The sequence below is a fragment of the Ranitomeya imitator genome, chromosome 6 (genome assembly GCF_032444005.1).
Source record: "Ranitomeya imitator isolate aRanImi1 chromosome 6, aRanImi1.pri, whole genome shotgun sequence".
NCBI classification, from domain to species: Eukaryota; Metazoa; Chordata; class Amphibia; order Anura; family Dendrobatidae; genus Ranitomeya; species Ranitomeya imitator.
The window spans coordinates 347787683-347814991 of NC_091287.1; positions in this window are offsets into that span (position 1 = coordinate 347787683).

Below are 27309 nucleotides of genomic sequence, written 5' to 3' on the forward strand. Positions count from 1 at the left end.
CAGTCGTGGCTGGGCACTGTAGATCTTGAGGCAGGCAAGGTAGTGAGTGATAACGGAAGGAATTTCATGGCTGCCATCTCCCTTTCCCAACTGAAACACATTCCTTGCCTGGCTCACACCTTAAACCTGGTGGTGCAGTGCTTCCTGAAAAGTTATCCGGGGTTATCCGACCTGCTCCTCAAAGTGCGTGGACTTTGCGCACATATCCGCCGTTCGCCTGTACACTCCAGCCGTATGCAGACCTATCAGCGTTCTTTGAACCTTCCCCAGCATCGCCTAATCATAGACGTTGTTACAAGGTGGAACTCAACACTGCACATGCTTCAGAGACTGTGCGAACAGAGGCGGGCTGTTATGTTTTTGTGGGAGGATACACATACACGGGCAGGCAGTAGGATGGCAGACATGGAGTTGTCAGGTGTGCAGTGGTCGAAGATTCAAGACATGTGTCAAGTCCTTCAGTGTTTTGAGGAATGCACACGGCTGGTTAGTGCAGACAACGCCATAATAAGCATGAGCATCCCCCTAATGTGTCTGCTGATGCAAAGTTTGACGCACATAAAGGATCAGGCGTCTGCACCAGAGGAAGAGGAAAGCCTTGATGACAGTCAGCCATTGTCTGGTCAGGGCAGTGTACAGGACGAGGTAGCGGGCGAAGAGGAGGTGGAGGATGAGGAGGATGATGGGGATGAGTATATTTTTAATGAGGAAGCTTTCCCGGGTCATTGGAAATTGGTGGCGTGGCAAGGGCGGGTTCTGGTTTTTTGAGGGACACAAGTGACGTAGATTTGCCTGCAACTGCCCCTCAACCAAGCACAACCGCAGATTTGACAACTGGAACTTTGGCCCACATGGCGGATTATGCCTTGCGTATCCTCAAAAGGGACACACGCATTACAAAAATGATGAACGATGACGATTACTGGTTGGCCTGCCTCCTTGATCCTCGCTATAAAGGCAAATTGCAAAATATTATGCCACATGAGAACTTGGAACTAATATTAGCAACAAAACAATCAACTCTTGTTGACCGTTTGCTTCTGGCATTCCCTGCACACAGCGCCCGTGATCGTTCTCACACGAGCTCCAGGGACCAGCAGACCAGAGGTGTTAGAGGGGCAGAAATCAGAAGTGGCGTTGGCCAGAGGGGTTTTCTGACCAGGTTGTGGAGTGATTTTGCTATGACCGCAGACAGGACAGGTACTGCAGCATCAATTCAAAGTGACAGGAGACAACATTTGTCCAGTATGGTTACAAACTATTTTTCATCCCTTATCGACGTTCTCCCTCAACCGTCATTCCCATTTGATTACTGGGCATCCAAATTAGACACCTGGCCAGAATAGGCAGAATATGCATTGCAGGAGCTTGCTTGCCCGGCAGCTAGTGTCCTATCAGAAAGAGTATTCAGTGCTGCAGGTTCAATACTAACTGAAAAAAGGACTCGTCTGGCTACCCAAAATGTAGATGATCTAACCTTCATTAAAATGAACCACAACTGGATTTCGAAATCTTTTGCCCCACCTTGCCCGGCTGACACCTAACTTTCCTATGAAAAGGTCTTGCCTGTGGACTCTTCTGAATGACTTATCCAATCTCGTAATTTTCTGCACCTGATTGTCCAGCATACGACATGTTTACTCCTAACAAAATGGCTAAACTCCCCACACGGGGCCGTGGTATCGCCACTTTGCGCAAGCACCCGTGAGAGTGCTGTTTGTCTGAAGAGGTGGGTGTGCCCGCTTTTGGTCGACGGCACTGCCACTGGGTCCCTCATAGTACAATAAAGTGTCTCTGGCGGTGGTGGTGCGCACCCAACGTCAGACACACCATTGTAATATGAGGGGCCCTGGGCCTGTACCGCCGGCCACAAGACAGTTCCCCCTCCAGCTCAAACAGTGCTCTACCACTAGCAAAATTATCTCTCACAGCTTCACCAATGTTTAGTCTATGCGCTGACATCCTTCAATGCCTGGCACTGACAATACCATTGTTTTGACATTTTTGTTATGTTAGGCCTTCGAAGCCTGTCTGCGGTCCGTTCTTTCTACAACTACTACACTGACCAGGCCACTGCTGGCCGTGTTCCCCTGGAACCAATTTAAACTTGCCTACAGCCAGCCCAATTTTGTTATGTTAGGCCTTCTTAGCCTGTCTGCCGTCACTCCTTCCACTAGACTTCCACTGACCAGACCACTGTTGCCCGTGTACCCCTGGAACCAATTTTAAATTGCCAACAGCCAAATGTTATTATGTTAGGCCTTTGATGCCTGTCTGCCGTCACTCCTTCCACTAGACTTCCACTGACCAGACCACTGTTGCCCGTGTACCCCTGGAACCAATTTTAAATTGCCAACAGCCCAATGTTATGATGTTAGGCCTTTGATGCCTGTCTGCCGTCACTCCTTCCACTAGGCCTCCACTGACCTGTCTACTGCTGCCCGTGTTCCCATGGAACCAATTGTAAATTGCCTACAGCCAGCCCATTTTATTACGTTAGGCCTTCGAAGCCTGTCTGCGGTCCCTCCTTCCACTAGGCCTCCACTTACCTGTCTACTGCTGCCCGTGTTCCCCTGGAACCAATTTTAAATTGCCTACAGGCAGCCCAATTTATTATGTTAGGCCTTCGAAGCCTGTCTGCGGTCCCTCCTTCCACTAGGCCTCCACTTACCTGTCTACTGCTGCCCGTGTTCCCCTGGAACCAATTTTAAATTGCCTACAGCCAGCCCATTTTATTATGTTAGGCCTTCGAAGGCTGTCTGCGGTCCCTCCTTCCACTAGGCCTCCACTGACCTGTCTACTGCTGCCCGTGTTCCCCTGGAACCAATTTTAAATTGCCTACAGCCAGCCCATTTTATTATGTTAGGCCTTCGAAGCCTGTCTGCGGTCCCTCCTTCCACTAGGCCTCCACTTACCTGTCTACTGCTGCCCGTGTTCCCCTGGAACCAATTTAAACTTGCCTACAGCCAGCCCAATTTTGTTATGTTAGGCCTTCTTAGCCTGTCTGCCGTCACTCCTTCCACTAGACTTCCACTGACCAGACCACTGTTGCCCGTGTACCCCTGGAACCAATTTTAAATTGCCAACAGCCAAATGTTATTATGTTAGGCCTTTGATGCCTGTCTGCCGTCACTCCTTCCACTAGACTTCCACTGACCAGACCACTGTTGCCCGTGTACCCCTGGAACCAATTTTAAATTGCCAACAGCCCAATGTTATGATGTTAGGCCTTTGATGCCTGTCTGCCGTCACTCCTTCCACTAGGCCTCCACTGACCTGTCTACTGCTGCCCGTGTTCCCATGGAACCAATTGTAAATTGCCTACAGCCAGCCCATTTTATTACGTTAGGCCTTCGAAGCCTGTCTGCGGTCCCTCCTTCCACTAGGCCTCCACTTACCTGTCTACTGCTGCCCGTGTTCCCCTGGAACCAATTTTAAATTGCCTACAGGCAGCCCAATTTATTATGTTAGGCCTTCGAAGCCTGTCTGCGGTCCCTCCTTCCACTAGGCCTCCACTTACCTGTCTACTGCTGCCCGTGTTCCCCTGGAACCAATTTTAAATTGCCTACAGCCAGCCCATTTTATTATGTTAGGCCTTCGAAGGCTGTCTGCGGTCCCTCCTTCCACTAGGCCTCCACTGACCTGTCTACTGCTGCCCGTGTTCCCCTGGAACCAATTTTAAATTGCCTACAGCCAGCCCATTTTATTATGTTAGGCCTTCGAAGCCTGTCTGCGGTCCCTCCTTCCACTAGGCCTCCACTTACCTGTCTACTGCTGCCCGTGTTCCCCTGGAACCAATTTTAAATTGCCTACAGGCAGCCCAATTTATTATGTTAGGGCTTCGAAGCCTGTCTGCGGTCCCTCCTTCCACTAGGCCTCCACTGACCTGTCTACTGCTGCCCGTGTTCCCCTGGAACCAATTTTAAACTGCCTACAGGCAGCCCAATTTATTATGTTAGGGCTTCGAAGCCTGTCTGCGGTCCCTCCTTCCACTAGGCCTCCACTGACCTGTCTACTGCTGCCCGTGTACCCCTTGAACCAACATCATAAAATAAAAAAAAAAGTATTTTGCTTATAAAAAAGAAAATACTGGTGAGATATCAAATGCAGACATTTTAACATTAAAAACAAACACACAACTAAAATCTGGTACAGTACTAAAAATGGCCACCAGCTACAATTACTTTATCCTGCAAGTATTTAACTGAAAGGTTTTTTAAATTGAAAACACAGATATGGCATCCACCGAGTGTTGTCCTGTCGCGTCTTCTTTATATTATTGCCGAGAAGATGCAAAACAATGAAAATAATAAAATCATTAATTACCAAAATAATAGAGAAAGTCAACACCACATTGCAAATAAACATTCATTCCAAATAAAGAAGCAGGGCGCGTCCGAGGGTGAGTATATACCTAATAAGAATATAATCACCCTCGGACGCGCAATGCTTATTTCCAACAGCCTTCCTTCCTAAGAATCAGCCCTTCCGTGGTGTAGAGAGATGTTGTGTTACACTTCAAGGTGTTCCCCAGGTTGTCTTTCCTGAGCTTCGATCTTCCGGCTCTCGTTTAGTAGTTCTTGGAAACTACACTGCATTAGGCCTTCAAATTGGGTATGGGGTGTAGAGAGAGGGTGTGTTACACTCCAAGGTGTTCCCCAGGTTGCCTTTCCTGAGCTTCGATCTTCCGGCTCTCGTTTAGTAGTTGTTGGAAACTACGCTGCATTAGGCCTTCAAATTGGGTATGGGGTGTAGAGAGAGGGTGTGTTACACTCCAAGGTGTTCCCCAGGTTGCCTTTCCTGAGCTTCGATCTTCCGGCTCTCGTTTAGTAGTTCTTGGAAACTACACTGCATTAGGCCTTCAAATTGGGTATGGGGTGTAGAGAGAGGGTGTGTTACACTCCAAGGTGTTCCCCAGGTTGCCTTTCCTGAGCTTCGATCTTCATGCTCTCGTTTAGTAGTTGTCGGAAACTACGCTGCATTAGGCCTACAAATTGGGTATGGGGTGTAGAGAGAGGGTTTGTTACACTCCAAGGTGTTCCCCAGGTTGCCTTTCCTGAGCTTCGATCTTCCGGCTCTCGTTTAGTAGTTGTTGGAAACTACGCTGCATTAGGCCTTCAAATTGGGTATGGGGTGTAGAGAGAGGGTGTGTTACACTCCAAGGTGTTCCCCAGGTTGCCTTTCCTGAGCTTCGATCTTCCGGCTCTCGTTTAGTAGTTCTTGGAAACTACACTGCATTAGGCCTTCAAATTGGGTATGGGGTGTAGAGAGAGGGTGTGTTACACTCCAAGGTGTTCCCCAGGTTGCCTTTCCTGAGCTTCGATCTTCCGGCTCTCGTTTAGTAGTTCTTGGAAACTACACTGCATTAGGCCTACAAATTGGGTATGGGGTGGAGAGAGATGGTGTGTTACACTCCAAGGTGTTCCCCAGGTTTCCTTGCCATTGCTTCGGTCTTCCGACTCTCGTTTAGTAGTTGTAGAAAAGTACACTGCATTAGGCCTACAAAATGGGTATGGGGTGGAGAGAGATGGTGTGTTACACTCCAAGGTGTTCCCCAGGTTGCCTTTCCTGAGCTTCTATCTTCAGGCTCTCATTAAATTGTGGTTAAATGGAACAACTGCATTTGGCGTACTAGTTGGTTTGGGGCCTACTATCGGTGTCTGCCACTCCTTGCTGTTCTCCTGGTTTCCTGTCCTGAAATTCCATTTTCAGGCTCTCGTTAAGTAGTTGTTAATGTTAGACTGCATTTGGCCTACTAGTTGGGTTGGGGCCTACTATCGGTGTCTGCCACTCCTTGCTGTTCTCCTCCACTGAACAAAGCTGTGCCGCCTGTTTACTACGGTTGCCAATTTTGAACTGCATTTCGACTACTTACTGATTTGGCCCTACTCTCTGTGTCAGCCTCTCATTCCAGTTGTCCTCCACTGCAATGCCCCCTGGTTATTCCTGTGTTACCAATTTTGAACTGCATTTAGCCCACTTTATTCTTTGGGCCTATATCTGTGTTTCCACTTCATCGTGCCCATTGCCCAGCCAGTGATAGATGAGTCTGCTGGTACATTGACCCATAACGCAACATTCCCCGTGCATGCTACACAACAACATTGTGACCCTGCTGAAAGTCAGGTTGCTCTTCCCGCATACCATACCACCTTACACGGGGACAAAGAGGAAGGTGCAGATGAAAGTGCAGGTTCCTTCATCAGGTGGGGGGAGGAATACTAGTTGGCGACGTCATTGGCACAGGGCCTCTCATAGTACGCAAAAGTGTTGCTGCCGGTGGGAGGCGCCCCCGCCGTGCAAACACACCGCTGTACTTTGAGGGGCCCTGTGCCAGTGCCAATGCCAACAAGTGGGCCCCCCCTGCTTGCTCAGGATCACAGCACTTGCAAACTTGAAATACTTACCTCTCCCTGCTCCACTGCCGTGACGTGGTCCAGATTTCCTGGGCCCACTAATTACTTGAACCAGCCCTACCCCACACAACTTTAGCCAAATGACCCCCAATTTCAAATGCCTTCCAATTATTATAAGGTAAATTACGCTTGACAAGCTTCATTAAGAAGAATGGATGGTTTTGACATTAAAATGGGCACTCTAGGTGTTTTCCTGGCCCCCACTCACTGCCGACTATGCTGCCCCATTGACTTGCATTGGGTTTCGTGTTTCGGTCGATCCCGACTTTTCGCCATAATCGGCCGATTTCACTCGACCCGACTTTTGAGATAGTCGGGTTTCGCGAAACCCGGCTCGACTCTAAAAAGGTCAAGGTCGCTCAACTCTATTCATGAGTACTCTGGGAAGAAAAACAGTTATAGTTTTTATTGGCAACCAATAAAAGCATAGCTTAATTTTTGAATACCTTAAAAACAAAACCCCAAAACAAAGACCGAATTGCATACATTCACTACAGGCTTAGATTGTACTGTAGGGAGGTGTACCACTTCAATTTTTGCCTCAGACAGCATAAAAATCTATACTTAAATCCTGCCAAGATGACACAAATTCCAAAATACCGGAAAAAATAATTTGGCAAATTTCTGATGTTACCACTTAGGGTGCAAAATATCTGCTGAATGATAATACTTCCATAATTTGTTTGTAAAACCAACATATCGCTATAACATGTGTGCTGCCAAATGTTAAACGAAAGTAAAAATGTATGAGGCCGGCGTCACACACAGCGTAAAACAATACGGTCCGTATATTACGGCCGTAATACACTGAAAAGTCTCCAAAATAGTGGTCCGTAGCTCCTCTGTAGGCAGGGTGTGTCAGAGTTTTTTGCGCATGGCATCCTCCGTATGTAATCCGTATGGCAGCCGTAATGCGTGTTTTTATCGCAGGCTTGCAATACCGACATACGGCTATACAAGGGATCCATGTGTTAAAAAAAAACATATATACTGTCTCTATATATATATATATATATATATGTCAGGGAGACACATATATGTATATATATTATTACTTCATACAGCGTGAGATAGCAGAAAGCAGGTAATTCAATTACCGGCTTTTGCTTTCTCCTTCACAAACCCGACATGATATGAGACCTGGTTTACATACAGTAAACCATCTCATATCACCATTTTTTTTGCATATTCCACACTACTAATGTTAGTAGTGTGTCTATGCAAAATTTGGCCATTCTAGCTAGTAAATTAAGGGGTTAAATGGCGGAAAAAATTGGCGTGGGCTCCCGCACAATTTTCTCCGCCAGAGTAGTAAAGCCAGTGACTGAGGGCAGATATTAATAGCCTGGAGAGAGTCCATGGTTATTGCCCCCCCCCTGGCTAAAAACACCTGCCCCCAGCCACCCCAGAACAGGCACATCTGGAAGATGCGCCTATTCTGGCACTTGGCCACTCTCTTCCCATTCCCGTGTAGCGGTGGGATATGGGGTAATGAAGGGTTAATGCCACCTTGCTATTGTAAGGTGACATTAAGCCAAATTAATAATGGAGAGGCGTCAATTATGACACCTATCCATTATTAATCCAATACTAGTAAAGGGTTAAAAAAAAACACACACACACATTATTACAAATTAATTTATTGAAAAAATCACAAAGGCTGTTGTATTAATTTATTCTACTCTCAATCCACTCACTGAAGAACCTCGATCTGTAAATTAAAAAAAAATAATAAACCAACAATATACATACCTTCCGAGGATCTGGCACGTCCAACGATGTAGATCTATCTGAAGGGGTTAAAATATTTTGCAGACACGAGCTCCGCTAATGCAGGATGCTCATTTCTGCAAAACCCCGGCGAATGAAGCTAAATATAGGTCAATGATCTATATTTAGCTTCATTTGCGGTGAGGCGCCCTCTGCTGGCTGTTCCTAGATCGTGGGAACTTTCCTAGAAAGCTCCCAGGCTCGAGATCATAAGAGGGCGCCCTCTGCTGGTTGTCCTCATATGAACTCGAGCCAGGGAGCTTTCTAGGAAAGTTCCCACGATCTAGGAACAGCCAGCAGAGGGCGCCTCACCGCAAATGAAGCTAAATATAGATCATTGACCTATATTTAGCTTCATTCGCCGGGGTTTTGCAGAAATGAGCATCCTGCATTAGCGGAGCTCGTGTCTGCAAAATATTTTAACCCCTTCAGATGGATCTACATCGTTGAACGTGCCAGATCCTCGGAAGGTATGTACCGTATATACTCGAGTATAAGCCGACCCGAGTATAAGCCGACCCCCCTAATTTTGCCACAAAAAACTGGGAAAACTTATTGACTCGAGTATAAGCCTAGGGTAGAAAATGCAGCAGCTACCGGTGAATTTCAAAAATAAAAATAGATGCTCCATACCGTTCATTATTGCCCCATAGATGCTCCATATAAAACTGTGCTATATAGAATTCTCTGCACCGTTCATTATTGCTCCATAGATGCTCCTTATAATGCTGTGCCATATAGAATGCTCTGTACCGTTGATTATGGCCCCATAGATGCTCCTTATAATGCTGTGCCATATATAATGCTCTGCACCTTTGATTATGGCCCCATAGATGCTCCTTATAATGCTGTGACATATATAATGCTCTGCACCTTTGATTATGGCCCCATAGATGCCCCTTATAATGCTGTGCCATATATGCTCTGCACCTTTGATTATGGCCCCATAGATGCTCCTTATAATGCTGTGCCATATATGCTCTGCACCTTTGATTATGGCCCCATAGATGCCCCTTATAAAGCTGTGCCATATATGCTCTGCACCTTTGATTATGGCCCCATAGGTGCTCCTTATAAAGCTGTGCCATATATGCTCTGCACCTTTGATTATGGCCCCATAGATGCTCCTTATAATGCTGTGCCATATAGAATGCGGCTGCAATAAAAAAAAAATCACATACTCACCTCTCTTCTCAGGACGCCAGCACTTTCAATATTTACCTGCTCCTCGTGCGGCTCCGTCTCCAGCACTGACGCTCAGCAGAGGGCACGCACTGACTACGTCACAGCGCCCTCTAACCTGAGCGTCACTGCTAGAGGACGCTGCAGACGGAGCCGCACCGGAGCGAGGAGCAGGTAATTATAGCGCTGCGCTCCCCTTACCTGCTGCGGCGCGGTCCCTGCAGTCCCTGGCTTCTCCGGCGCTGCGGCTTCTTCCTGTAATTGAGCGGTCACATGGCACCGATCATTTACAGCAATGAATATGCGGCTCCTCCCCTATGGGGGTGGAGCCGCCTATTCATTTCTGTAATGAGCGGTGCCATGTGACCGCTCAGTACAGGAAGAATCTGCAGCGCCGGGGAAGCCAGGGACTGCGGGGACCGCGCCGCAGCAGGTAAGTATGACTACACAGCCCCCGCTCCCCCTCCCCTGCCGACACCCAGGTATATGACTCGAGTATAAGCCGAGAGGGGGACTTTCAGCCCAAAAAAGTGGGCTGAAAATCTCGGCTTATACTCGAGTTTATACGGTATATTGTTGGTTTATTTTTTTTTTTTAATTTACAGATCGAGGGTCTTCAGTGAGTGGATTGAGAGTAGAATAAATTAATACAACAGCCTTTGTGATTTTTTCAATAAATTAATTAGTAATAATGTGTGTGTGTTTTTTTTTTAACCCTTTACTAGTATTGGATTAATAATGGATAGGTGTCATAATTGACGCCTCTCCATTATTAATTAGGCTTAATGTCACCTTACAATAGCAAGGTGGCATTAACCCTTCATTACCCCATATCCCACCGCTACACGGGAATGGGAAGAGAGTGGCCAAGTGCCAGAATAGGCGCATCTTCCAGATGTGTCTTTTCTGGGGTGGCTGGTGGCAGATGTTTTTAGCCAGGGGGGGGGGCCAATAACCATGGACCCTCTCCAGGCTATTAATATCTGCCCTCAGTCACTGGCTTTACTACTCTGGCGGAGAAAATTGTGCGGGAGCCCACGCCAATTTTTTCCGCCATTTAACCCCTTATTTTACTAGCTAGAACGGCCAAATTTTGCATATACACACTACTAACATTAGTAGTGTGGAATATGCAAAAAAAATGGTGATATGAGATGGTTTACTGTGTGTAAACCAGGTCTCATATCATGTCGGGTTTGTGAAGGAGAAAGCAAAAGCCGGTAATTGAATTACCAGCTTTAAAGCTATCTGGCGCTGCATTAAATATAAATATATATATATATATATATATATATATAGGTGTCTCCCTGACATATATATATGTATATATACCTATTCTATGTGTATATATCTACTCTCATCTAACCTGTCAGTGTGATTTTACTGTACTCTACGCTGAATTGTCGTTTTTTCTAAGGACACGGGTGTGTAAAAATCGGACAGCACTCGCATGGTGCGAGTGCTGTGCGTTTTTTTTCTCGCACCCATTGACTTGCATTGGCGAGTCTCGTCCGAGAATCGCAGCAATTCGCAGCATGCTGCGATTTTTTTCTCAGCCGACACAAATTTTTCTCAGTCCGATTTCGGCTGAGAAAAAAATCGCAAATGGAATGTCACCTATTGATTAACATTGGTCCGAGTGCAATCCGATTTTTTTATCGGATTGCACTCGTCCGTTTTCCTCGCAAGTGGAAAGGGGCCCTAATACTGATCAGTAAAATACGGCAGATAGGAGCAGGGGCATAGAGAATAATTGTGCCGTATTTTTTGCGAGTTTTACGAACGTAGTTTCTGCGCTCTTACGTCCATAAAACTCGCAAGTGTGACGCCGGCCTATTTCTGATGGATGACTTGATTGCATCTGTCAGCTATCCATCTGCCATTAACTTTTTAAGGACCAGGGTATTTTTATTTCTGTTTATTTTTTTTGTTTTATCCTCACCTTTTGAGACATAACTTTTTATTTTTTTTATCAACATAGACATATGATGGCTTGTTTTTTTGTAAGACTGTCATTTTGAATGACACCATTTATTTTTCCATATAATGTACCGAGAAAAGTAAAAAATAAAAAAAGGGATAAAATGGTGAAAAAAATGCAATTCTTCCATTATTTTTATGTTTTGCTTTTACGTTATTCATTGTGTGGCTAAAAATGACCCGGACACATGATTCTGCAGGTCAATGCAATCTCAACCTTAACAGACTTGCCTATTTTGTTTTTTGTTTTTTTTTTCTATTTAAGTTCTGAAATAAAATTAAGCATTTTGCAAAAAAAATGTAGTTTGCTGGGTGCAGCAGTTGTGGTACAATCAGAGTTTTTAGATGTAACAGAGCTCAGAAAGCTAGCCCCATCAAGACCACAGATTATTATTATTATTATTATTATACATTTTTATAGCGCCATTTATTCCATGGCGCTTTACATGTGAATACGGGGCAAATATAGACAAATACATTAAACATGAGCAGATAACAAGGCACACGAGTACATAAGGAGGGAGATTAGCAGTTTTCTGTGTAAATTGTCTATTGACAGTAATCTGATTATCAGAAAAGGGGATGTGGTCAGACCAGGGCTCAAGTAAGCTATAGTTCAGGCAGTGATAATCTTCTGGTGATAAAACATTCATTGTAGTGAAGCAACAGGACACAGTCTATTGAGTGACACATACCTGAAACCTGTGTCTCAGCTCTTACCACATGTTGCCCTCAGATTACATTGAAAAAAAAAACTGCTGATAAATTTCCTTTCACCGCATAGGGAGGACATATGTGTATAATATTATTCTTGGTTCAGGCTGTCAGAACAGAACCTAAAGAAAATTACAGAATTTAAAGTTTTTCATACTTAACTTTTGATTAAACATTTAAAAACAAAAGTGATTAAAGTGCACCGAGCTATACAGAATAACAATGAAACCTCAGTGGGTAACGTTTGTGGAGCTCCCGCTAGCACGGTGGGGTGTTCGGTATTGGGAGAGTTCTGCTCTTAAAGGGGTTGTCACAGTGGCAGAGACACGGTCCGTGGCCCTGGGCATCCAGTAAAAGGGGATTAATGGAAGTGGAAATAAAGTCTAATGTAGTAATGTTCGTGACGCAACCTGTGGTATTCGGCAAGGGGTGGCCGATGCTGCTTAAAGGGGTCCTCTGGGGCTGATTGTTTTGCAGCTTTGAAGGTATAGCTCTCCACAGGTAGATCTTGGTCCCCAGGTCTCCCGGTGTAGTTGGTAAGAGGGATGATTGACGGTGGGGTGCAGGACTGAGGGTGCATGAAATAATTGCAGGACACAGGGATAGCAGTTTCATTTTCTTTTTACTGGTAGAATTCAGGTACACTCCAGGGTACAGGTAACAGGTGATGGTGGGGTCCGGGCAGCCTGGAAACAGCTCAGTATCCACTTATCCAGGTGGGTTCGGAGGCCCTCCCTCTGCGCTGTATAGCTGAGTCCTCTCAGTGTCTGTATTCTCAACCTGTATGGCTGGCAGCCTGGACCTTTCAAGGGCACTGTCCTCTCTCTTTCTGGCAGCCCCAGACTCCTCACTTGCTGTGGTACCTGCAGGTGTTAGATGGGACAGGAGACTTGCAATCTCCTGCCCTCCGGGTTCAGTAGCTAGGTATGCAATTCCCACACCACCACGGACCCCGGTGTTCGATCTCTTGGTGCTTTTCTATGGGGTGAGCCCACTCGCAGCTCCAGACCCCAGGCTCCTCTCCTTTCCCTCTTCTCCTCTCATTGTCCTTAGCAGACTGTCTAACCCCTCCCCCAGGCCATAATTTATAGGGAAGTTCCCTAGAGCTCACCCTTCTGGTCTGGAATCAGGACGGTGTTGCATGTCTGTGTTACCTGATTAAGAGATCCCTCCTTGTTTCCAGGCATGACATCACCTCCCCCGTGAGGAAGACAATACCATTGTGGAATCCAGACTCTGGGGTGCCACATTCCCCCCTAGTACAATTCAGTACTCCGGGACTGAGGAAACAAAAGAAAACATGTAAACAGGTGAACAATGGATAAGGGTTACAAAATTTCAAAATTATAAAAAATTACAAAAATCAAACAAACAGTCAGGATTGACCAATTATGTTCCTGGGGGCAACAATGGTCCATTTCTGTTTCCCTCTGGACTTTTAAGTTGCCTAGGTGGGAACTGCCCCAACCCACCTTTGCTTCGTTCGCGGGTGTTGTTACGGGACTCTCTGTTGATGGGCCGAATCTTTGGCCATGCTGGCGGTTTATTTTCTAGGCCAAACCAAGGTTACTACGGGTAGATCTGCGCAGTACAGGTATTGATAGTGTCCTGACTGGATTCACTATTCTTGCTACCACTGGTGTAGTGTGCTTACAATTAAGTATGCTACTGGTGATTCCACGTAGCACAGGCATACCTGAATTTCTGAGATTAGTCCTGATCTCTGTGGGTATGACAGATTCACCGATAGCAGAGGGTGGATTCTCTTGCTCTGCTGCTGGTGTGGCCTCTGCTGCTTGAGCTCTCTGGTCTTCAGATTGATCTTGAGTCGCTGCTGCTTAAGGTGCTGCAGTTTGAGGAAAGAGCAGAACAAGTACTGCGATGGCTTGATTTACCTGTGTCCATGAGTGAGGAAAATCTCCAAGGACGGTATGGATTTTCTTTTCCTTCTCTTCTATGGGTTGAGGGGTATCTTGGTCTTTCTCTCTGTCTCTCAGTTGGTCAGGGCATACGTTCAGATGATCTATTCATACTGCTGTTGAGGTTTCTTCTCCATCTTTACTGATGAGACACACCTTGGTGTTATCAAAGTTTGAGGGCATGACAATGTATGGTTCAGTCTCCCACTGATCATCTAGTTTGTGCATTCTTCTTTTTCTCTTTAGAACTTGTTCTCCAGGTGACAAGGAAACTACAGGGGTGTGCTGATTGTAGTTTCTCTCCTGCCTCTGTCTTATTTGGGACAAACTTCTTTCCACGCATTCCTGTACTTTGCGGTATTGCGGCTGCTGCTCTGTATCCCAGGCTACATCTGGTGGTGTTGAGTCAGCTGTTAAGACTCCCATGTCGAAGTCAACAGGTAACTTGCCAATACCCACTAGTGAGATCTAGGGTGGAGAAATAGTGAGCTGATTTCAGTGCAGCTAGTGACTCCTCAATTCTAGGTAATGGGTAGGCATCCTTGTGTGTAATGCTGTTAATTCGCCTGTAGTAAACACACATTCTCATGGTACCATATGGTACCATATTTCATTCAAACGATGACTAACAGAGCTGCCCAGGGGCTACAACTATCTCTGATCACCCCTGCCTCCCTCATCTCCTATAACATATCTTTGGCACATTGATAGTGAGCTGGGGTACAGGCCGGTACCTCATTTTAATGTGTGGATGATCTCCAGTGGGGATATGATGTTGAACCCCTTTTACCTGCCCAAAGCCTAGTGGATGTTTGCTGAATACCCGCTCATACTCATGGACCACCAGGTAGGCCCCATGTTTTTGGTGCAAAGGAGTGGAATCAGTGCCTACATGTAACTGTTGACGCCAATCCTCCATCTGTTTTGCAGGGCCATTGTCCTCCTCCTGGTTGGACGGGACCAAGAGTTCTGTTGTTTGTATGGCATTGTTACTGACAGTGAACAGTTTAGCAAGGGTAGCATATCTGGGTAAATGGACCTCTTTTTCTCCATAGTTCAGAAGATGTATTGGTATTGTGACGCCCAAGAGACCGGGGTACCCAGCACCGGACCAATGGGGTCTGTCTCTTGAGGGGGGTGTCACGGGTGGCTTGACCCGGTGCTGTGGCCTCAGGCAATGCACAGTGTAAAGGGTATCGTGAGGGAACAGGCACTTACTTGATCAGCAGCAGGTTCTCCCAGCGGTGATGATCCCAATCCTGGATAGATGGCTATTGTCCAAATGAATGGCTGAGGCACTGAAACGTTTAACCAGTTTACTTTAACAAAAAAGGATTTACAACCAGTCCTGTCACCGGAGTCTGTATGGGAACTCTGAGTTACTTTGACCCTGCCGGGGTCTTCGCCTCTTATTGTACGCAATATCTGTGTGGCCCTGCTGCTGTATGTGAACTGGCTGCCGGCCCAATCTGTCCCCTCCGGGTCCTGGTTCGACGGGCAACCCGAGTCCTTTTATCGGCTTACCCCCTCCAGGAGTACCGCTGAACTCTGTGTCTGTTGCTGCGTCCGACCCTAGTGAAGCTGATATCACCTCACGTTTTTCCGGTTGCTGTATTATATGTAATGAATACAGCCACGGATCCGGTATCCGTCTTTGCGCCTGTTCTGGGTAGTGATTAATGCTACCCGGTTCTCACAATGTCCTTTTTCTCTATCCCTCTTCTCCTCAGGCCGGTGATTTAGGCCTGGTAACAGTCACAGGGCTGTTAGAGATTCAACTGTATGACCTCTCACTATCAGCTCCTTAGCCCAACTGCCATTTCTTCTCTCAGACCAGAATGGATCAAGGGGAGTCTCTGGAGCTCCCCCTTCTGGCCGGAGGTGGTAGTGCAGTCTTGCTATTTTAGTATTTGTATTTACTGTCAGTAACTATTTTTGTGGCAAATACCCCTAGGGGTGCTACATTCCCCCTTAGTTAAGAACAGTACTCCGGGACTGTGGGACGATAACATTTTGAAATAACAATTAATATGTACAGAGTCTTAAAAATGAAAAGTTACAAAAACCACTCAAGGAAACAAAAATAGAGTTCTGTAAAAAGTCACTTCAAATAGCGTCCATTAATACAGTCCTATCCTTGAAGGTACTAGGAAAGGCACTGCACTTTGTGTCCAGGAATTTAGTTCCATTTTTCCAACGAAGTTGTCAATATAAAGTCTAAAGAAAGTTCAAAAAGAGCAAAAAGCAAAGTTCAAAAAGCAGTCTTTCCGGAGCTTTGATTTAGTGCCTCCGGGCTGATAACAAGTTCAAGAATATGCAAGAAGTTCATACAGACAAGTCTCTGTAGGCACTGGGCTTAAACGTTGCAGACTGATAACAATGACTATACTACATTTTCTGTTTAACTATATACGGCATAACATATATACAATTCACATTATGAGCTTTATAGTTGGTAATCTGCATACCTGGCCGGTAATTGACCCTGGGTACTACGCTGTGATCTACGTAATAGCGGTGTCTCTTCATGTGGTGTACTACTGTCTACTGCGGATGTAGTATCTGCCCGCTCTGCTAAAGATAATTCCACGACTATGGAGTTGGCAAGTCCACCGTAAATGGGATTACTCTGACCAGGAATCTGTTCTTCCTGGCCTGGAACCTCCTGTAGTACGGGGTCAGCCTCTTCCTGTCTTGGGACTTCTGGTATTGGGTTTGGTGTTGGGTAAAAGGCCACCATGGGAACCACTACTGCACCATGGTATGTTAGTAGGGTTTTGGGAAAGTCTCCTATACAGGTGTGATACACTTCCTCTTCTTTTTCCTTTACTGGTTGAACCTGTATGGGTTGAATAACTTCTGGTTGTGGCTGGACAACGTCTGGCTCTTTCAATGCTTCCGGACATAATTTAAGATTGTCTCTTGACACTAGTACAGATGTTAAGCCTCCGTTTTTGCTAATGAGACACATTTTAGGATTATCCACTCTTGTTGGTAAAACTGTGTAGGGTACGGCTTCCCACTGATTGTCCAGTTTATTGGTTCGACGATTTCTCTTGAGCACTTGGTCACCTGGTCTTAATGGGGTCGCTAGAGCATTCTGGTTGAAAGTTCGCTCTTGTCTTTCTCTAGTTTGCTGAAGGCTTCTTTCCACACTCTCTTGCACTTGGCGATACTGCTTTTGCCGTATGATATCCCAATTGGAGTCTTGGACTTCTGCGTCTGGTTTCAGAATTCCCATTTCTAGATCGATTGGTAATTGGCCGGGTCTTGCACGCATAAGGTAAGCTGGGGTGCAATTGGTGGAACTCACCGGGACATGATTATACAGATCCACCAAGTCAGGCAATTTCTCTGGCCATTGATTCCTTTCTGCCTCAGGTAAAGTCTTTAGTAGTTCTATTACAATATGTTTCATCTTCTCGCATAAGCCGTTTGTTTGTGGATGATAGGCCGTCGTCCGGATCTTTTTGCAACCATACATATTACAGAATTCTCTGAAGATCTCTGATTCAAAGGCTGTACCTTGGTCGGTGAGAACCTGTTCCGGATATCCATGGGGTCTACAAAAGTACGTTTGGAACGCTTTGGCTGCTGTTTTTGCTGTCAGATCTTTTACGGGTACTACTACCAAGAAGCGTGAATAATGGTCCACGATGGTCAAGGCATAGACATAGCCAGACCGGCTTGGTGTCAACTTCACGTGGTCCATGGCTACAAGTTCAAGTGGTTGTTTGGTGATTATGGGCTGCAGTGGTGCTCTTTGGTTCTTTTGATCGTTTCTTCTGAGGTTGCACGGGCCACAATTTCTGCACCACTGTTCGATTGATTTTCTCATCCCGACCCAATAAAATCTTTCTCTTAGAAGTACTTCTAACTTTTTCCAACCGAAGTGACCAGCACCATTATGGTAAGCTTCGAGGACCATCTTGACATCTTGTTTAGGCACGATAATCTGCCAAACCAATTCATGTGTTTTCGGATTGGTGTACCTTCTACAGAGCTTCCCTTGATACAGGAACATTTTGCCTCTCTCTTTCCAGAGTTGATGCGTCTCTTCTGGGGCATCCTCATCGGGATATGCACTTTGCTCAGTTAACAGTTCCTTCACCAACTTCACAGCCAGATTGCTGTCTTGGGTGTCAGCCCATCTATGGTGTGCTAACGGATTTAAATTCACCTCTTGTTGTTTCTGATAGGTACTTGACTGATGATGTTTTGCCTTGGGATGATGGAAGGCTGGTAGTTCAATTTCTTCAAGCTCCCCCATTTCTTCTTCTACATCTCTCAAGTGTGGCATCCGGGATAGGGCATCGGCATTTCCATTCTTGCGACCTGCTCGATACTTGATCTTGAAGTTGTAATTAGATAACCGGGCTATCCATCGCTGTTCTAACGCACCTAATTTGGCTGTGTCCAGGTGGGTCAACGGATTGTTGTCAGTATAGACAATAAATTCTGCAGCGGCCAGATAGTGTTTGAAACGTTCAGTCACAGCCCAAACTACTGCCAGTAGTTCCAATTTGAAGGAGCTGTAATTTTCTGAATTTCTTTCAGTAGGCCGGAGCTTTCTACTTGCAAAGGCGATGACTTTCTCCCGACCTTCTTGCTTTTGTGACAGCACCGCTCCTAGTCCCACATTACTGGCATCGGTGTAGAGGATGAAAGGTTGATGGTAATCTGGGTATGCCAGAACCTCTTCTCCGGTTAGTGCCTTCTTTAGTTGTTCAAAGGAGTCTTCCCTTTCGTCGTTCCACTGAAAAGGAGGGTTTCGGTTTGAAGGTTTCTTCGTCTGCCCTACCAAGGTGTCTTGCAAGGGTGCTGCCAACTTGGTAAATCCTTTTATAAATCTGCGATAGTAACCCACCAATCCCAGGAATTGTCTCACTTCTTTTGCGCTGGTAGGTCTTGGCCAATCCCTTATGGCGCTTATTTTCTCGGGATCTGGTGCTACTCCCTCCGAACTCACGATGTGTCCCAGGTACTGTACCTTTGGCTTGAGAAGGTGACATTTGGATGGCTTGACTTTCATGCCATACCTGGATAAGGCTTCGAACACTTCTGCCAGGTCTATTAAGTGTTGTTCGTAAGTCTTTGAGTAGACGATCACATCATCTAGGTACAGGAGGACGGTCTCGAAGTTCTTGTGTCCGAGGCAGCATTCCATCAGCCGCTGGAAGGTACCGGATGCGTTGCAGAGTCCGAACGGCATGCGATTAAATTCACATAGACCCATTGGTGTGGTGAATGCCGTCTTTTCCTTATCTCGCTCAGCCACAGGGACTTGCCAATACCCGCTTGTTAAGTCTAAGGTGGAAAAATAATTAGCAGATTTCAAAGCAGTTAAGGACTCTTCTATCCTAGGCAAGGGGTAGGCGTCTTTATGGGTGATGTTATTAATCTTCCGGTAGTCTACGCACATTCTCATGGTTCCGTCCTTTTTTTTGACAATCACTAGAGGGGCCGCCCAGGGGCTACAGCTGTCTCTTATTACCCCGGCCTGTTTCATCTCCCTCAGCATATCTTTTGCACATTGATAGTGAGCGGGCGGTATGGGTCTATATCTTTCTTTTATTGGGGGATGGTCACTGGTGGGGATTGTGTGTTCTACCCCTTCTATCCGTCCGAAGTCCAATGGGTGTTTACTGAAGTCTTGTTCATATTCCGTCACTAGCCTATACACCCCTTGTTTTTGATGGGTAGGTGTTGAATTTATGCACACGTGTAGCTGTTGGCACCAATCCTCCATTTTTCCATCTGAGCCATTGCCTTCCACCTGACAGGTTGGTTCTAAGGGCTCAATGGTTGTGATGGCATTGTTGTCAACAGTATATAGCTTTGCCATTGTAGCATACCTTGGCAAAGTGACCTCTTCCTCTCCACAGTTCAAAAGTCGTACCGGCACTCGTCCCCGGTGTACCTCGACTATCCCTCGTGCTGTGAGTATAGTGGGCCTGCTGTCGGTGTACACTGGTTCTATTAAGGCTTGATAATCTCGTCCCTTAGTACCAATGGCTGCTCTACACCATACCAGCATTTCTGTTTTTGGTGGGATTACAATAGATGTTGGATCACTTACCCTCACACTGCCGATTTCTCCACCTGCAACTTCTACCTGTTGCCTTAACATCAATACTTTTATTTCCCTCCGGAGAACTCTCTGCTGGCAGGATTGGGCAGTTTCAGCAATTTGCTGTAAGACAGAAATGACTTCGGAAAAGCAGTTCTCTAACACATTCATTCCTATCAATACAGTTGGTTCACAGTTCCGCCGGTCAACATCAACAACAATTATACCCTGTTTCTTCAATTCTACTTTACCAATCTTTATGGTCATCTCCCTGAATCCTAGTTTCGGTACCAACTTACCATTACTGGCCCATATATCTAGTTCAACATCAGAGGGCCCTTTATCAAAATCTGCATCAGCCCAGTACCTCTTATAAAGGATATACGGTATAGATGAAATCTGGGAACCTGTGTCCAGCAAAGCGTTGAGGGGAATTCCGTCCAGCACGATAGGGATAATGGGTCGTCCTCCGATGTACCTGTCGTGCCAGGGTGTTGGGCCTTGAAAGTTCATTCCTGCGAAGTGGCCCGCATTCCCAGGGGATTCCCGTTTAAATCACAATCTCGTGCAAAGTGGCCTGGCTGCTGGCAACGGCGGCAAATGGGCTGTCCATCCGGTTGGTAGCGGTCGCGGTGTCGTCCTCTCCATGTCGGGTATCTCCGGGGTCTCATCCATGGAACACCTTCTCTATGGTTTGACAACTCCATCTTGGGTCCTCTCATCTCCTGCATGGTTTTAGCCATTGAAGCAACAACATCAGTTAAAGAGTCAAGCTTTTGTTGAAGAGCCTCATTAGTACTGGGCCCCAGGGGCTTAGCAATGGCCCCGGACATAGCTGATGTCACTGGTACTCCATGTTGTTGAGGAGCCTCTGCCATGAGTTGCGCAGGATCCTGATCCCGAGGTGCCTCTGCCAGCTGGAGACGTATAACGCTCTCCTTTAATTGGGCAAATGTCAATTCAGGGTTCTTAAAAACAAGCATGCTCACATGCCCCCGGTGAGAAGGGGTGTAGAGTCCCTCAATAAATTGATCTCTTAGCAGTTTATCCGCTCCGGTGTTAAAAATGGGTTCAGCCAGTGTAAGTGATTTAAGGGCTTCCTGCAGGTTTAAGGCAAAGTCTCTCACGCCCTCATTAACTTTTTGTTTGCAATTAAAGAATCGTACTTTAGCTTTGCTGCTGGCCGTGGTTTCAAATGTAGCTTTTAATCCAGCAAATATGCGTTCAACAGTGCCTTTTAGATCAGCTGCCCATGCTGTGACTTCTCGCTTAGCATGGCCACTTAACTGCATCATCAGGAGACTAACACGCTGAACTTCACCCACAGGGAACATGTCAAAATGGGCCAGCATCTTTTCTCTGAAATCGTCAAGGGTATTAGGCTCACCTTCATACATTGGAAGCCATGGGCCACCCGGGGTATATGGCATCAGCACCGGCATGATGGGCGCCACTCCTTGCACCGCTGCGCTACCGGACTCTCTATCGACACTCTGTCTTTCAGCTGCATTAGCGTCGCCGGGTGCTGCGGCGTCTCCGTGCTGCGACATACTGTGCCCCCTTAGTTATTCCGTCGGGATAGTGTAGATTCGTTCCGCTGTGCAGCAGGATCGATTTTCCCCTTGCTCTGATGTCAGAGCGCTCAGCTTGGTGCCGCCCACAATGACACGCCCCCTGCTGCTCCCACCCACCGCGCTCTGTAATGGCGGATTCTGAAGTTTTTCAGTTAGACTGGGGCTCAGGTGATGGCGTAGCTCAATTAACAGTCTCGTGCCTAACGGTTATGAAGTGATTACCTCAGGTGATGGCGGCCATCTTTACTCCATTATAACCAATGGGGAAAAGTCACTTTCAATAGTTTTCAATGGAGAATGGATTTTTCTTTAATAAAGTCAATTTTCAAGATTTTTCATCCAAGTTTTCACAGTTTTGGACTCCAATCATGGCACACAATACCCGGTATACGGGCTGGCTGAATCCTGTTCGTGACGCCAATTGTGACGCCCAAGAGACCGGGGTACCCAGCACCGGACCAATGGGGTCTGTCTCTTGAGGGGGGTGTCACGGGTGGCTTGACCCAGTGCTGTGGCCTCAGGCAATGCACAGTGTAAAGGGTATCGTGAGGGAACAGGCACTTACTTGATCAGCAGCAGGTTCTCCCAGCGGTGATGATCCCAATCCTGGATAGATGGCTATTGTCCAAATGAAAGGCTGAGGCACTGAAACGTTTAACCAGTTTACTTTAACAAAAAAGGATTTACAACCAGTCCTGTCACCGGAGTCTGTATGGGAACTCTGAGTTACTTTGACCCTGCCGGGGTCTTCGCCTCTTATTGTACGCAATATCTGTGTGGCCCTGCTGCTGTATGTGAACTGGCTGCCGGCCCAATCTGTCCCCTCCGGGTCCTGGTTCGACGGGCAACCCGAGTCCTTTTATCGGCTTACCCCCTCCAGGAGTACCGCTGAACTCTGTGTCTGTTGCTGCGTCCGACCCTAGTGAAGCTGATATCACCTCACGTTTTTCCGGTTGCTGTATTATATGTAATGAATACAGCCACGGATCCGGTATCCGTCTTTGCGCCTGTTCTGGGTAGTGATTAATGCTACCCGGTTCTCACAATGTCCTTTTTCTCTATCCCTCTTCTCCTCAGGCCGGTGATTTAGGCCTGGTAACAGTCACAGGGCTGTTAGAGATTCAACTGTATGACCTCTCACTATCAGCTCCTTAGCCCAACTGCCATTTCTTCTCTCAGACCAGAATGGATCAAGGGGAGTCTCTGGAGCTCCCCCTTCTGGCCGGAGGTGGTAGTGCAGTCTTGCTATTTTAGTATTTGTATTTACTGTCAGTAACTATTTTTGTGGCAAATACCCCTAGGGGTGCCACAGTATCCTCCCCTTGCGGACATCAATTACCCCTCTGGATGTCAGGACAGCGGGCCTACTATCAGAATACACGGGTTCTACCAGGGCCTGGTAGTCTTGACCCCTGAGGCCTATTGCTGCTTGACACTAGATTAACAGTTAACTTCTGGGGGTATTGCAATGGGGATTGGATCACTCACTCTGACACTGCCAACTTCTCTACCAGACAGTTCTACCTGTTGTCTCTGCATCAGTGCTTTGATCTCCTTCTGCAGGACACGCTGCTCAACGAAAGCAGCAGGTTCAGCTAACTGTTGCAACAACACAATAACCTAGCCAAGGCAGTTTTCTATTACATTAGTACCTAAGGTCATCATTGAGTTACATTCTCATTGATCCATATCTACAATTACTAGACCTTGGGTTTTCAACTCTATCCGCCACATCTTAATAGTCACCTCCTTGTACCCCACTAGTGGCAAAGGTTGACCATTGCTGGCTACCATCGTCAAATCACTATCTAGGCCACGGGTAATGTCTGAGTCAGCCCAGTATCGTTTGTAAAGAATATATGGCATAGTCATCACCTGAGAGCCAGTGTCCAGTAGAGCGTTCATCGGGATGCCGTCAATCACAATTGGGAGAGCTGGTCATCCTCCGACGTACTTGTCTCACTAGCTTTGTGGGCCTGGTCGTCTTACTCCTGGAGGTCAGCTTTGTGGGCCTGGTCTTTTTACTCCTGGGGGTTGGTCTTCTGCCCCAGGGGTTGCTTACTTAAATTGCATAATATTGTGATATGTCCTGCCTTGCTGCAGGGGCGACAAATTTGTCATCCTTTCTGGTGGCAGCAGTCATTGTCTCTCCCTCTGGTCCGTAGGATCCTCTTCTGCTATTACCATTAGATGTCATCTGGACTGGAAGCCAGCTGGATTTTCTGATGTTGACTTTTTGCTCCTCAGACAGGGGGTACACTTTAAAAAATCTGCAAAGTCTCTCCTTTAAATTGCTCAGGGTGTGTGACTCCCCTGAGTACTGCGGTAACCAGGCCACTCCCGGTATGTATGGCATTATGGGGACTGCAGTGGTGGGTGCCAGATTTTGCTGCATTCTGGAGGCTGCATTGGTGTCTACCACTGGATTCTGCTGTACTATGGGGCTGCGGCTGTGTCTGCCACTGAATCCTGCGGCACTATGGGGGCTGTGATACTGTGGTGCGAATCCTGTTAGTGATGCCAATTTCGAACACCCGCTAGGACCATGGAGTGAATGGTACTGGGCCGGTTCTGTTCTTAAAGTGGTGGTCATGGTGGCAGTGACCCGCTCCATGGCCCTGGGTGTCCAGTAAAAGGGGGTTAATGAAAATGGAAATTAAGTCTAATGTAGTAATGTTCGTGACGCCACCTGTGGTATTCGGCCAGGGGTGGCCGATGCTGCTTTAAGGAGTCTTCTGGGGATGATTGTTTTGCAGCTTAGATGGTATAGCTTCCCACAGAAAGAGCTTGTTCCCCAGGGCTCCGGGTTTAGTTGGTAAGATGGATAGTTGACTGTGGGGTGCAGGACTGAGGTTGCAGGAAATAATTGCAGGACACAGGGATAGCAGTTTCCTTTACCTTTTACTGGTAGAATTTAGGTACACTCCAGGGTACAGGTAACAGGTGATGGTGGGGTCCGGGCAGCCTGGTAACAGCTCAGGATCCACTTCTCAAGGTGGGTTCGGAGGCCTTCCCTCTGCGTTGTATATCTGACCCTTTCTGCCTGATGCTCTGCACGAGTCCTCTCAGTGTCTGTATTCTCCTCCTATATGGCTGGCAGCTTGAACCTTTCATGGGCACTGTCTTCTCTCTCTTTCTGGCAGCCCCAGACTCCTCACTTACTGTGGTACCTGCAGGTATTAGATGGGACAGGAGACTTGCAATCTCCTGTCCTCCGGGGTCAGTGGCTGGGTATGCAATTCACACACCACCACAGACCCCACTGTCCGGTCTCTTGGCGCTTTTCTATGGATTTATCCCACTCATAGCTCCAGACCCCAGGCTCCTCTCCTTTGCCTCTTCTCCTCTCACTCTCCCTAACAGACTCTCTAACCCCTCCCCCAGGCCAGAATTTATAGGGAAGTTCCCCTGAAACCGGATTTAGAGCTTACCCTTCTGGTCTGGAGTCAGGACGGTGTTGCTTGTCAGTGTTACCTGATTAAGGTGAGGAAGACAATACCATTGTGGCATCCAGACTCCTGGGGTGCCACATTTGCTTCAGCTGGGGATAGCGAGCATTGCCTTTTTTCCCCTCATCTTTTGTCTTTTTTTCTCTATCTTTTTTCTTTTTGCTATACTATCTATCAGTTATCCATCACCCATACATGAAAATGTTTAAATAAACACAAGTTAACATATACTATTTTTTACTTTCTGTGAGCAATACTTCTAATCGGTAACATCTGTCAACAATCCGTGAACCAATAGGATCCCATGTTTTTTAAAAAAGCATATCTTGTGAACATTATTTCATGGACATCATGAGATTGTCTTGACTTGGTATTATGACAATTTGTATAGCTTTAATGCAATTAAAATGTAGAGATTCTGCATCATAAAAAAGTAATTTGCTGTAAAGCTAGCTAGATACATTGTACGATACTGTCATATTTTCTGTTTCCATGCTGCTTAAATGGTTACTTTTTTGTAGATATACTTTTGCGAAAGGAATAATCATAAACTCTAAATTGGATACAAGGGTATTTCATGTTCCTACAGCTAAAGGGCATATGTATATGCAATAAATAGTGATATGATAATTAGTGTATTTATGATAAATAGTTAATGAGTCCCTTGTTGATGAGCATATGTTCCACGATTGTTGCCATAGACATGCTTGAACTAGCTTTTCAGTAAAAATCCTCTCAGTGGTAATGCCAGCATCACATGCTTCTATGCGCTTAAACACAGCTGTTAACACTTGTGCTCTCTTTAGCAGTGGAGAGTAAGCGAGATTTAAAATTAATGGGTATTTGTACATAGAACCATGTAGTGCTCAATCATCATTCACTGGTTGGCTTGTGGCAAATCACTAGAAGTCAAGCACTTGCTTTATTCGCCGTAAAGGCTTGGATGGTTGAGAAATAGAAATAACTTAGCTAAAAAATGCTAAATCAGATAGAATAGAAAAGAGAAAGTCATTGTTTACTGATTAATGAGTTATTAATATTTTATTTAAAATCTTAAAAGAACCACAATTTATTATACTTGTATGCTGGGTTTTTAAGAGATTTTTGCATAGTTTTTATGGTTCATCTATAGTGAGAGCTATATTATTATTATTATTATTTATTTATATAGCACCATTGATTCCATGGTGCTGTACATGAGAAGGGGTTACATACAAGTTACAAATATCACATACAGTAAACAAACTAACAATGACGGACTGATACAGAGGGGCGAGGACCCTGCCCTTGCGGGCTTACATTCTACAGGATTATGGGGAAGCAGACAGTAGGTTGAGGGTTGCAGGAGCTCCGGTGTTGGTGAGGCGGTAGCTCCGGTGTTGGTGAGGCGGTAGCTCCGGTGTTGGTGAGGCGGTAGCTTCGATAGTGATGAGGCAGCAGCGGTGTCAGTGCAGGCTGTAGGCTTTCCTGAAGAGATGAGTTTTCAGGTTCCGTCTGAAGGATCCGACTGTGGTTGATTGTCGGACGTGTTGGGGCAGAGAGTTCCAGAGGATGGGGGATATTCGGGAGAAGTCTTGGAGGCGATTGGATGAGGAGCGAATAAGTGTGGAGGAGAGAAGGAGGTCTTGGGAGGACCGGAGATCACATGAGGGAAGATATCGAGAGATTAGTTCAGAGATATATGGAGGAGACAGGTTGTGGATGGCTTTGTAGGTCAGTATTAGCAATTTGAACTGGATACGCTGAGGGAATGGGAGCCAGTGAAGAGATTTGCAGAGGGGGGAAGCGGAGAAGTAGCGAGGAGAGAGATGGATTAGTCAGGCAGCAGAGTTAAGGATGGACTGGAGAGGTGTATTTTATGCTACTGCTCACTTTCAGTTGACTGGCCAGATATAATTATAAGGCCGGTGTCACACTTGTGTGTGCAATGCAAGAAACTTGCACGAGTCTCACGCATCAATACCCGACACTGCCGCCAGCACGCAGGACCGAAGCGTTCAGCTGCATAGAAACACATGCAGCCGCACTCCGGTCCCGAGTGCCGGCGGCAGTGCCGGATATTGATGCGTGAGAATCGTGCAAGTTTCTCGCATTGCAGACGCAAAACGGCCTAAGATAAGATATATATCCCCCTGTGTACATTATTCTTGTCATGTTCTATCATTATCCAGCACTGCAAAAACATAACAAATCAGTATCAATGTGTTTATTTTTTAGCTACTTTATTACGAGAAA